Raw genomic sequence first — 12,878 nt, 5'->3', positions numbered from 1 at the left:
GATTAGTAGATATAAGATATTTCTGAGAAACATTAACTGCAAATATTGAATTGAACCAATTTTTGTACTTTAAATATTTGGATAAGTTGAATAAAACATGCTTAATCAGAAAAAAATGATTATTATTGTCCTGGCTGCTGAATAAAAAAAAGTTTTCAGTGTGGCCTCACACTTTAAGCTGAGATAGCTTCTGTTAGCTGTAACATAATGTATAAATTGAAAGTAAGAATAGTTATGAAATATTGTTAACATGTAATTATTGAATATATCTGTTTTGTTTCAACTCAGTCAAACGGTGTCTCGATGCCTCTCCATCCCGTGTGGACCCGCGCAGTATGTGGAGTCGTAACACCTCGTTACATTCAAAGCCTTAAGAACTGTGTCAGCGATAGAAAAGTTTATTCCCTTTTTATACAAAAGAAAAGCCCAACGGGGAGATGTCGAGCAGGTGGACGTTCCCTCTCCCAATCCTTAGCGACCATGGCGGAAGTCAAGGGCCCTCGTTTTGGTGGCTCTTCTGCGTACCTAGCACCGCGACGTTCTGGCAGGAGACAGGGTGGGGCGGGGGACGTACACTAGGACAAACACTTCTGATCTTGACTCATGCAAATATGTAAATAAATTCAGTCTTCTTTCGCCACCTTCGAATTCCTTCGCTCAGTGGCACTCCAGTCCTGGTGGTGGGAACGGGCGTCGTCTGGACCGTATACATGATTTTAGATTCTAGTGCTCTCTAGTGTCGACGCCATTTTGGACTGATAAACGCTGCCGTCGCTGCAGGTGTGTGAGATACTCGCGGAGCTACGAATTGCTTACTCATCGGTATCCGCTCGCTGCACGCCTTTGGAGAATTCATTGATTGGATCTGCGTGGGCGATATGGCGCTAGCGACCGCAAGCGCCGATAGCAATCAACAAGGATCCGACGATCAGGCATTGACGGAGCTAACAATCAAGTTAGTTAGTTATATGGGGTTTTATGGCACATAAGCAACTATGGCTATCATGCGCCAAACACAAGGTTAGATGATGTTATGTCAAGTGTACGGTGGTTACATTATAATAGATTTAAAACATTGGCTTTCTTTAGAAACTTACAAACAAGTGAAAACTCGACAAGTGTTTGCTCGCCTAAAAGCAATGCGGGATGAAATGGAATGTGTTCATTGTAAAATACCGTAAAAAAATTTTTTTTACAAGTTCTTCGAGATGCGAACAAGAAATTAAAATGTGATTTACCGTGAGCTCCTCACCACACATTTCACACAGAGGTTTGTCTTTTTTTGTTAATAAGAAGTTATGGGTGATGTGTGTGTGACCTATGCGTAAACGACATAAAATTACTTCGATAAAACACTCTTTATGGCGGCATGATTTCCATTCTTTTAAAATGGGCTTTATGGTATGCAGCTTGTTGTGTCCTTCATTTTCCCAAGAAGCTTGCCACTTGGCTCTTAGTCTGCTATGCACTAACTTCATGTAATCCCTAGGAGGCAAATTCACATGTTTTATTTCCATGGTTCTGGTTTGTGCAGCACACATGTCGGCTCTCTCATTGTCCCTAATGCCAATGTGACTGGGAACCCAGCAGAATTTTATAACATGTTTTTGTGTTGTGACCTTTACTATATTGTGTATGATGCTTCCAATCAGTTGCTCCGTGGCATTTTTGGAGTTTAATGCTGTAAGGACGCTCAGTGAATCTGTATAAATGATGCTCTTTTTGATGTTTTCATTTGTTATTTTTTGTACCGCAACACAAATGGCATAACACTCCGCGGTGAAACCTGTAGCACATGAGGGCAGTCGTACTGCATTTTCATTTTTTCCTTGTATGACTGCGCTTCCTACATGAGCATGAGTTTTTGACCCGTCAGTATGAAATGCAGTGTAATTTCTGTATTTTTCTTGTAGTGCTAGATATTCTTGTATTATATGGTCGTGTGGCGTACAGGTTTTACTGAGGCGTGTTAGTGTGACGTCACACACTGTGGGGAGAGTGTACCATGGTGGTAGCGCTTCGTTTCTTGGGGCAATATTTTTAATTTCGTTTAGTATGTTCAGAGCTTGGCATTTTTCTTCGAAGCGCAAGAGCAACGGCTTAATCGCGTGAGGCATGTTGTTGAAGAGTATTCGGGATGGGCATTTCGTCAGAATTGAGTAACACACATGTTTGGGCTGAGAAAGGATTTTGAGGATGTATGTACAAGTTAGTGCAGTTCTTCGATCTTCTAAGGAAGGTTCATTCGTTTCCACATACAGACTTGTTATTGGTGAAGTTCTGTAAGCACTGGAAGACAACCTTAAACCAAGATTGTGGATAGGATCCAGTCGTTTTATGTAGGATGGTCTTCCTGAGCCATATACTATGCACCCATAGTCTAACTTAGAGCGAACCAGAGAACGATATATATGCAACAGGCATGCCCTATCAGACCCCCAGCGTTTTCTTGACAGTAGTTTCAGTATATTGAGGGCCTGGGAACCTTTTTTCTTTAAGCTATTTATATGTGGCTAGAAAGTGAGCTTTTTATCGAAAGTTACTCATAGAAATTTATGCTCTTGTTTGACAGGTAGTGGGGTCTGGTTTAGATATAGTGTAGGGTCGGCCTGTAGGCCTCGTCTCAAAGAGAACAGAACCGCTACTGTTTTCTGAGGGGAAAATCTAAATACGTTTCTATCTGCCCAGGTAGCCAGTTTATTTATTGTTATTTGTATCCGTCGCTCACAAGTAGGTATGCTGGAAGACGTGCATACTATTTGGAGGTCATCTACGTAAACTGAGTACATTATAGATTTTGGGATTACTTTTCCTATGGAGTTCATTTTTATGATGAATAAGGTCGTGCTGAGGATGCACCCCTGGGGTACGCCAGTTTCTTGTACAAAAGTGTTGGAGAAGGTTGCGCCTAGGCGGACTCGGAACGTGCGGTTGGTTAGGAAGTCGTTCAAACAGCTCAGCATCCTGCCGCGGATAGTTAGGTCCGCTAGGTCACGGAGGATACCGAACCTCCACGTGGTATCGTAAGCCTTCTCCAGATCGAAGAAGACCCCGATACAGTGTTGCTTGTGGATGAACGCTTCCCGGACTGTGTTCTCAAAGCGAACAAGGTGATCGGTTGTGGAACGTCTTTTTAAACCCGCATTGGTGTATATCTGAAAGTCGCCGGGACTGAAGTATGAAGGTTAGTCTGATGTTTAGAATGCTTTCGAATGATTTTGCTATACAGCTAGTGAGTGCTATTGGCGTGTAACTGGCGGGACTAGTTGGTGGTCTGCCAGGTTTTAGAACGGGTACTATGATTGCTTCTCTCCATGCTTGGGGGCTTTCTCCACTCATCCATATTTTATTGAAAAATTTTAGGAGAGCCTCTATGGCAGTCTCAGAGAGGTGAGCAAGCATGGCATAATGTATATTGTCTGGGCCTGGTGCTGTCTTTTTACCGGATGTTAGTACTGTGTTTAGTTCCTGCATTGTAATAAGCTGATTGTAGTCTTCATGTATACATGTTCTGAAGGGAAGTTTTTGTTTTTCTACTATTGTTTTGTGCTTTTGAAAGGAGTGTGTGTAGTTGGATGAGCTTGAAACTGTACAAAAATGCTCACCCAATATGTTAGCCTGCTCTTCTAATGTTGTTTGAGTACCGGGTGTTGTTAGCATTGGAAATGTGAAAGGAGTAAAATTTCCAGTGAATTTCCGCACCTGCTCCCACATTTTTTTGGATGTTATTGAGCTGTTTATCGAGGATATGTACTGTTGCCATGATGCCCTTTCTGCGTTGCGTCTGATGTATCGTGCTTTTTGCTCTTGCTTTTTTAAAGTTTATGAGATTCTCATGTGTTGGATATCTCCGAAAAATGCCCCAGGCTTTGTTTTGTTTCTTTTTTGCATCTTTACATTCTTTTGTGTGCCAGTATTTGTGATTTTGTTTTACTATTCCAGAGGATTGAGGAATAGCTAAATGTGCGGCAGCTAAGATACAATTTGTGAACTTTTCATTGATCTCATTGATGTCAGTATTTTCTAAAACTATTTTCTCTAATGTGGCTTTTGCACTAAAAAGTTGCCAGTCAGCTAAATTTAGCTTCCAACACCGTGGTTTTTGTGGGAACGACTGTTGGCGATGATGAGAGACTTATTACAACAGGGAGATGATCACTTTCATATGGATTGTCTAAAACACTCCAGTTAAAATCGTTAAAAACAGCCGGTGAACTAAAAGACAAATCTAAAACACTCATTTTCCTCGAGGTTGGGGAGCAGTATGTTGGTTTATTAGAGTTGAGTAAACAGACGTCATTGCATAAAATAAAATCCTCTACGAGATGGCCTCTAGCGTCGGTTTTCTCGCTTCCCCAAAACATGAATGTGCATTAAAATCTCCAACTACCAGGTATGGCCCTGGTAGCTGCTCTAAAAGATCCTCTAAGTCATGTAATGTTAAATTAAAGTGCGGATCGATATACAGTGAGCACACTGTGATGGTTTTATGGGCAACCAGAGTGGCTGCGGCAGCTTCGAGTCTTGTTTTTAGTTTAAGCTCTCGAGCCGGGACACCGTGTTTCACTATGATGGCTACGCCTCCCGACAGCCGGCTCGCCTGTTCCCGATCGCGGCGGAAAACAGTGTAATTCTTTAGAAAGTTATTTTTTTGGGGACCTAAATTTGTTTCTTGTAGACATAAGGCGACTGGAGCGTGTGCTCCTAGTATTTCTTTTATGTCACTGTAATTGTTTAAAAGTCCTCTACAGTTCCATTGTATTATGAAAGCCATCTTAATTTTGTGTTTCTATAGGGTGGAAAGGTAGATCAAGTTGTTGATGGCCCCGTGACTCGGGGCCTGTCTTTTTTTGATCGATCCAGAGAGCTCCGCCGACCGTCCGACGTGGACGGCGCGGGGCTGCCCGGGGCTGCCCGGGGCCGTGTCCATCGCCTCTGCGGAGGTGCTGGACGACCGTGCAGAAGGCACGTTCGCATTCGAGTTTGACCTCGACCTGTGGGAAGAGGTCTTGAGGCCTGCCGACCCGGGGGTCTGCGCAGCCTGACTTGCAGTTGGCGGAGCAGCGTTAGCTGCTCTGCCTTCGGGCGCGGATGGCACCGCCACAGGCTCACTGCGTGTGACCTGGACGGGTGCCGAAGCCTGGTGTGGTGCGCCGCGCCCACGCACCACATCGGCGAAGTTTTGTTTTGTTGTGAAGGAGAATGAGTTCGTGAGTGCAAAACGCCTTCTCGCTTCTTTAAATGAAATGTTTTCCCTTGTCTTTATGGTGATTATCTCCTTTTCTTTTTTCCAGGACGGACACGCCCTGGAGTACGCTGCATGGTCTCCTTCACAATTTGCGCAGTGCGGGGCTGCGTCACATTGATCAGAATGATCCTTCGAGGCGCATTTCGCGCACGTTTTCCGGCCGCGGCAACTTTGTGAGCCGTGACCGAACCTTTGGCAGTTGAAACATCGGCGAGGGTTGGGAATGTATGGTCTTACGTTAACTTTCAGATATCCTACTTCGACTGTTTCGGGCAGTGTGCTGGATCATGTGTTTTGTGTCTATTTCCTTATTATCCTTCCGGATCTTGATTCTGTGAACATCTATCACGTCTTGGTCACTCAGACCTTCGAGCATCTCTTTTTCAGTAATGTGGACAAAGTCATTTTCGGATATAACGCCTCGAACGGTGTTCAGAGATCGGTGTGACGTCACGGAGACAGGAATATCCCCAACAGATACAATGTTTACGAGTTTTGAGTGTTGGACGTTGTCCCGCAGTTCGAGCAGTAAGTCACCGCTGGCCATTTTAGATACCTTGTAGCCAATGCCCAATGCTTCTGTCAAACACTTTGACACTAGGAAGGGGGACAGGATTCTAGCTTGCTTATCTTGTTTATTTATTTTTTATTTACACATACTGCAGTCATAGAGACCAAGCAGGGGGGCAACATTCAAAAAGCAAAAATAATATCAAACACTACGCAAATCCAGCGTTCCGGCAACAATAAAAGAAGAAAACCAAACAGAGGGCAATGATATTGTTAAGTTTACACATACAATAAGACACTCTTTTCAAAAGCAGCGGCATCCTGAGCCGAAAAGACATTTGCTGGCAGTGAGTTCCATGTTGTGATTGTTCGGGGAAAAAATGAGTTTTTGAACGTATTTGTGCGTGCAAAGTACGGGGTAAGGTTATGGTTGTGGCTATTGCGTGTCTGCCGTGTAGAACGGGGGGATATATAGGGAGCAGCATTAATATTAAATTGACTAGAGTAAAATGAGTACAGAAATTTAAGCCTTGCGAGTGCTCTCCTTCTTTCTAGAGTGGATATGTTCTTCGTAGACATCAGAACGGATGGCGAGATAGAGCTATGGTAAGCGTTAAAAATGAAACGGACGGCTTTTCTTTGGATCATTTCAAGTTTCTTTATATCCTTTTTTAAGTGCGGATCCCATACGACGGAAGCATACTCAAGTTTCGGACGAATTAGTGTGTTGAAGGCAAGTTGTTTAAGTTCAGAGGGAGCGTGTTTTAATTTGTGTCTTAGAAGGCCGAGGTTCCTTGAAGCAGACGAGCAAATGCTATTAATGTGGCTGGACCATGAAAGGCGATTTGTAATGGTGACTCCAAGATATTTGTATTCGCTCACCTGTAGCAGTGGAAGATTGTTTATTGCGTAATTAAAACTGTATGGCGCTTTCTTGTTAGTAACCTGAAGAAGAACCGATTTGTCGCTATTTATTTTCATGGACCAAAGGGTGCACCACTCTAGGACATTACTAAGATTTGACTGCAAGCATTCTTGGTCGGTAGTGCTGCTAATTTTCTTAAACAGAATGCAGTCATCAGCGAATAGTCTAATACTGACTTCGGACGTATTTACGGAGTTAACCAAATCATTGATATAAATAAGGAATAAAAGAGGCCCAAGTACGCTGCCTTGAGGCACACCAGAGGTAACGGGTAAAATACCTGAATGAGATTTTTTAACATCGACGAACTGTTTTCTGTTGGAAAGATAGGTTTTAATCCATTTGACAAGTGCTGTTGGAAGACCAAGATGCTGAAGTTTAAAGATGAGCTTATTGTGCATGACGCGATCAAACGCCTTGCTGAAATCTAAAAAAATGACGTCAACCTGTCCAGCATTGTCAATCGATGAAGCGAATTCATGAACTGTAGTGACGAGCTGAGTAACCGTAGATAAGCCTCTTCTAAAACCATGTTGAAAGGGAGACAGGATGTTATTTTTTTCCAGAAATGACATAAGATATTTAGATATAACATGCTCCATAAGCTTGCAGGTACCTGAAGTTAGCGATATGGGACGGTAATTGTTAACGTTCAAACGATCACCTTTCTTAAAAATTGGAACAACGCGAGCTAAGCGCCAGTCATCAGGGACAACAGAATCTTTTAATGAAAGTTCGAAGAGGCGAGTTAAAATGTGGGCTAATGGTTCGGAATAACGGCGCAGAAACTCATTAGGGATATCATCAGGCCCCACTGCCGATTTCGTTTTTAAGTTTAGCAGCATGTTTAGTACGCCTTCATAGCTTATAAAGTCACCTGATATATCAGATCCAGATACCTGCAGTTCCAAATCTGGATCACTCGAGGCAAAGACAGAATGAAAGAAACTATTGAAGTGATTTGCAATATCCCCAGGAATCTCAGAGACCATGCCGTCAATAGATAGCTGATTTACCTCATCTTTAGAATCACGTAGGTAACGCCAAAACTTCTCAGGGCTCTCTCTTAAGAAGTTGGGCAGCGCCTGCGAAAAGTAGTTTTTTTTTGCTTCGGAAAGCTTAGAAGCTAGCTGAGTTTTCAGCGTGCGAAAACAGGTAGTTTTATGACCGCTTCGTTTAGCGCGTTTAATTTTGCGATGCAAATGAATGATTTCTCTAGTAATCCACGGATTAGGCTTATTTGTACGTACACGCTGGTTGGGAACAAAATTTTCAATGCAAAAGTGAATAGTGTCCTTAAGTGTAGTCCATATTGCTGTGACGTCGCTAGGCAGGTTATCACATAAATCCCAGAGTTTGTCACTGTCAGAGTTTGTCAGAGTTTGTCACTTGGTACTTAGGAAAACTGACTTTTCTTTTTTGAAAAAACTCTTCTGCTTCGTTCCGCCCTCTCTTGAGAGAGCGATCTGGTTTTGAAAAAGGGGGAGCCATAAAAATTCTAGTTTTTCGGTCATGGTGCCAGCCACTCACCACGGAGTCCAACAAGGGGACGCGACAGGAACTTGCGACCAAGTCCTGCCCACGCCAGCTGTACACCTTAACTATAACCTAATATGACTCAACTCAGGGTAGTTGGTCACACACGGTTAACCCTCGCCGCCAGGAAAAAGAGGAACAAACGAAGAAGAGAGGAGGAGACAGGAGAGTTGTAAGAAAGAGATAGGAAAGTGAAAGTTAGAGGGGAGGATAGGAAAAGGCGACTGCCGATTTCCCCAGGTCGGGTCAGGCCGGAGGTGCCGTCTACAGGAAGCTGGGGCCAAAGTGGTGTGTTGCCTCCGCCGAGGGGCCTTAAAGGTCCAAACGCTCGGCATCAGCTCAACCACCAGGATCCCCTTTTCCCCGGACACGGCGATGCCACGCACGGCTAAGCGCGGATGCTCGGGTCCGTGGTGATGCATTGTTCACCATCATCCCCCTGCGGGGATGTCCCTGCGGATGCTCGGGTTAACCCCGTGGTGTCGCCACTCACCAACGTCTGCATGCTGCAGACGCCTCCCTGCGGGGAGAGCTAACAATCAGCATCGGTAAGTGTTGTGCTCCCAGTTCACGTGTGTAGTTTTTGTAGCCGGTTTTCTTAATAATAAACGTGACACGCCGTACGCTGAGAACGAAAGTGGCAATCGCGATCCAAGAGCTCGGGTTTAGAAACCGAAAACATCATTTAAAATGGACGAAATTCGTTCATAAACTGACGCTCGAGCGACTACAGCGAGCAACGTGAACGAGCCGAAACTGCTGCTACTCATTGCTATGTCAGCGTTTGCTGTTGTACGCACGTTGAAACCGTTGAAATTCAATCGCTTCGGCCGCTTGCGTCTTGAGTGCTCCCACTACGAGCCAATTTATCGAGAGTAGGCCGCCGCGGTCGCTCGGTGGTTATGGCGCTCGGATGCTGACCTGAAACACTCGGATGCGATCGCGGCCGCGGCGGCCGCATTTCGATGGAGGCGAAATTCTAGAAGCTCGTCCACTGTGTCATTTCAGTGCCCGTTATAGAACCCCAGGTGGTCGAAATTTCTGGAGCCCTCCACTATGACGTTGCTCATAGCCCGAGTCGCTTTGGGACGTTGAACCCCCAAAAGCAAGCCAATTTTATTATGATGTACTTGCCTTCTCAGCTACTGCGCCGTTGCCAGCACCAATCGTTTCAAGGCCAATGGAGTTTGAATTTACTAAAATCAGAGGCTGATTGATACGCCAAAGGGCTGTTATTAGAACGTAAAAAGGAAACCAAGCTGCTGATTTAGTGTTGCGCTTTAGAATCTAAGACAGAGGCACTGCTGGAGTCATCGTCACATTTGCTATGTGTAGTGTGCGCATTGTAACTGATCGAGCTGTTTATGTTGCATTTGATGTGCCGAAGACGAAATCATGTATGCCATGTATGGAAGACAGCAGGGCTAGTTCCTAGTTGTTGAATGTGCTGGATGTGAAGGGCCCAGAAGAAACAAGCCAGAAGACTCATAGCTTGCATGCATGCCGTACTGTGCACATTTTCCTATTTTTATGTTCTGTGAATGTCCCTTTTTTTGCAACAAACAGCGGGAAAAAATATGATGACCAAAGAAACGATGACACAGAGTGGACAAATGCTGGCCTGTGTCGTCGTTTCTTCGGTCGTCATGTTTTTTTCTCGCTGTTTGGTGAAATGGATTGTTAACAACTCACTCTACTATTACTCCTTTTTCTTTCAGATGGCGGCACCTACGTGCACCCCATGCTGGTGACTAAGTGGAAAGATGACATGAAGCTCTAGCCAGATCTGTCAAGTGCACATATTTTGTGGTACTTGCTTAAAACAAAAGCTTGTGACCTCAAGCAAGCTGAAGTTTACAAGATCATAGACTCCTATAATTATGTGCAGAGTGGCTGGGTAGGCCAAGTATTGTGCCGCAAGATGAGGCAGGATATTGTGTGTCTCAAGACAGAGGTGCGGCCCTCTCAGGCCATTAACAAGACACCATGGAAAGCTTGGGCCTGCATCAGAAAGGCTGGTGAAATGCTGACTGCTCGCTGCAACTGCAAGGCAGGCAAGGCACGTGTATGCAGCCATGTGGGTGCACTTCTATGGAAGGCAGAGATTGCTGTACAGCGTGGTCTGACAGGGAGCACATGCACAGATGAGGCGGCTGCCTGGAACAGAGGCACAAAAGGAATGTGGAGCCTGCCCTCATTGACGACATTGGGTTCAAGCTTCAGTGCACTGCCGAGCATCCTGACAGCACAAAAAAGCCAACACCAACACGCAAGATAAAACATTTTGGCCGCAGAGAGGATCTCTCAGAGCATGTAAACAAGTCTTCTTTCCAGGACCTGTTCAGCATGCCTGGTAGGTACCCGGGTGAAGCATTCTGCTGAGCTGGCCCATTGTCGCCTCAAAAAACTGAAATGTTAGCTTGTGTTAATAGAATTGCATGCTGATACCCAGTGACGCAACTTGATTTGAAGTATTGTTCAGTACGGAATCACACGTGAAAATAACATCTTGAATACATAATCAAGCGATGTCGATGTTCGGGTAACATAGTTTTATTGTGTCATGCAGGCACCCTCCTTGAAGATGCATTACATGCTACAAGGAGGAAGATGGAGGACCAGCGGGCCACCCAGACATATGGAGACACCCTGTCTCGGGAGACTGAAGGTCCAGTACAAAAGGTAAAACAACAGTAATTTACAGGCTTTTACTTGAGTTGTATCTGGCCCATGTGTGAAAAGGGATGTGAGGGAAATTCAGTTCAGTTTTAGCTGTCAAAAAAGTAGGGGCCTAATAATACTGAAAAAGAGTTGTAAAGTGCATTATTGCCAATAGTGCGAGACAGTTACAGTGCGCAGGTAAGCTTGCTTCATATTTTGCTGTATGGTGATTAACAAGTTGACTCCATCTTGCTAAATGACTAGCTGCAAAGTAGTCGCCAATACTGCAGTGGCTGCAGAAAATTTGTACCTTCTGTGAACATTGCCTGTGTTTCCTGCTGGAAAGTTGCAAAGCATGCTACAGGTGGTCAGCAGCAGCAAGAAATGTAGCAGCCACTTCTTAGCCGAGTTTAGCTTAGCTTCTTCTTAGCAAAGCCACACAGGCGCTCTTTATTTTGAACAAGTCATTGGCAAGCAACCTCAGTATTTGTGTTCCTTTCTGTAATTTCTTGCACGTTTAAAACTGTTTTCTTCCAGTTCACACTCAGGTTTATTCAAGGTGATTTGTTTGTCTGTTGAGGTTGCCCCAACATGAGCCTCTGCTGCGATTGTAGATTTGCCGGAGAGCCAGGTTTCTTGAAGTAACCCTGGAAAGACCTCTTTGTCACTTCAACCTGGCTGACATGATCAAAGCCGGAGAAGAAAATCAGCTGGAAGTGCTTTCAAAGCTAAAAATAACAATGGCCACCTCCTTGAATATTAGTGGTGAAATAAAACGTACACTCGCCAAAAGATGGTTTATAAAAAACATAGTTTGACGTTTCGGGACCCGTACGGGTCCCTTGTTCACAATGAATGATGGACGGAATGGGCCGCTTCTTATATGCGCACTTGACAACGCAGTGAGTGGGCGTAGTTATCCGGGAGATTACCCTTCGTCCTGTTAATGACATGATCCGTGGTCTGTATATAAAAAGATCCTAAAAGCAGTCGTGACGATGTGGGTTTCATGGTATCTAATATTGTGGCGTTCTCCCAGTCAATGGTGTGGTTCTTTTCTTGAGCATGCTCTGCCAGCGGGTTCGATGAGGTGCGACATTTGTTGACGTCGTTCTTATGTTCTCTTAATCTTCTTCTGAAATCGCCTGATTCGCCAATGTATGATGCATCGCAGTTTTTGCAGGGGATTTTGTACACCACTCCGGGGAAACGTGTGTGCTCCAGACGATCTTTCACGTGACAGAGCTGTTGTTTCAGCTTGCTGGACGGCACGTGCGCAATGCGCACGTCGTATTTCGAAAATATCCGTGCCAGAGCCTCACTTGTCCCCCGGGCGTAAGGAATGCTCGCGCGCTTCTGTTGTCCGATGAGTCGGGGTTCGGCAGGTTGCAGAGAGCGGCGTTGTTCGTTGTGCAGCAGATGTTGAGGATAGCCATTCCTCTCGAGGTCGTCGCGGACTTTATTCTGCTCGGAACAGCGCAGACCGGGATTGGAGCAAAGACGAGTTGCACGGTTGTATAGAGCTGACGCGACGGAACGTTTGTGGCCAATGGGGTGGGCGGACTGAAAATCCAAGTACTTCCCAGTGTGTGTGGGCTTCCGGAAAACAGTAGTGGCAGGACCATCGGGAGTGCGGAGAACAAGGACATCAAGAAAAGCAATCCTTTCGGAAACTTCTTCTTCCATTGTGAATTGAATTTTGGGTTGAAAAGAATTTAGGTGCTCCAGAAACGGTTTGGCGTCCTTGCGGGGAATTACACAGAAACAATCGTCCACATACCGCAAGAAGAGCTTCGGACGAGTATGGAACGATTGCAGGGCCGAATTTTCAATAGACTCCAGAGCGAGGTTGGCACAGGTTACGGATACCGACGCACCCATAGCCGTGCCAAAGATTTGCCTGTAGAACTCGTTGTTGAAAGTGAAATATTCAAATTCAAATTCAAATTCTTTATTTTTGCCTTGTAAAGATACAGACAGCGGAGGCGCAGAAAAAGC

At 44.9% G+C, this 12,878-nt stretch overlaps 1 pseudogene; it reads left to right on the top strand.

The window, feature by feature from the left end:
• Positions 1 to 480: 480 nt before the first annotated feature.
• On the top strand, positions 481 to 10,916 carry LOC149327491 (uncharacterized; annotated as a pseudogene).
• Positions 10,917 to 12,878: the final 1,962 nt, after the last annotated feature.

Source organism: Amblyomma mixtum, chromosome 10 (genome assembly GCF_055824585.1).
Source record: "Amblyomma mixtum isolate Tamu chromosome 10, ASM5582458v1, whole genome shotgun sequence".
Taxonomy (NCBI): Eukaryota; Metazoa; Arthropoda; class Arachnida; order Ixodida; family Ixodidae; genus Amblyomma; species Amblyomma mixtum.
This window is presented reverse-complemented; position numbering and strand designations above follow the sequence as displayed.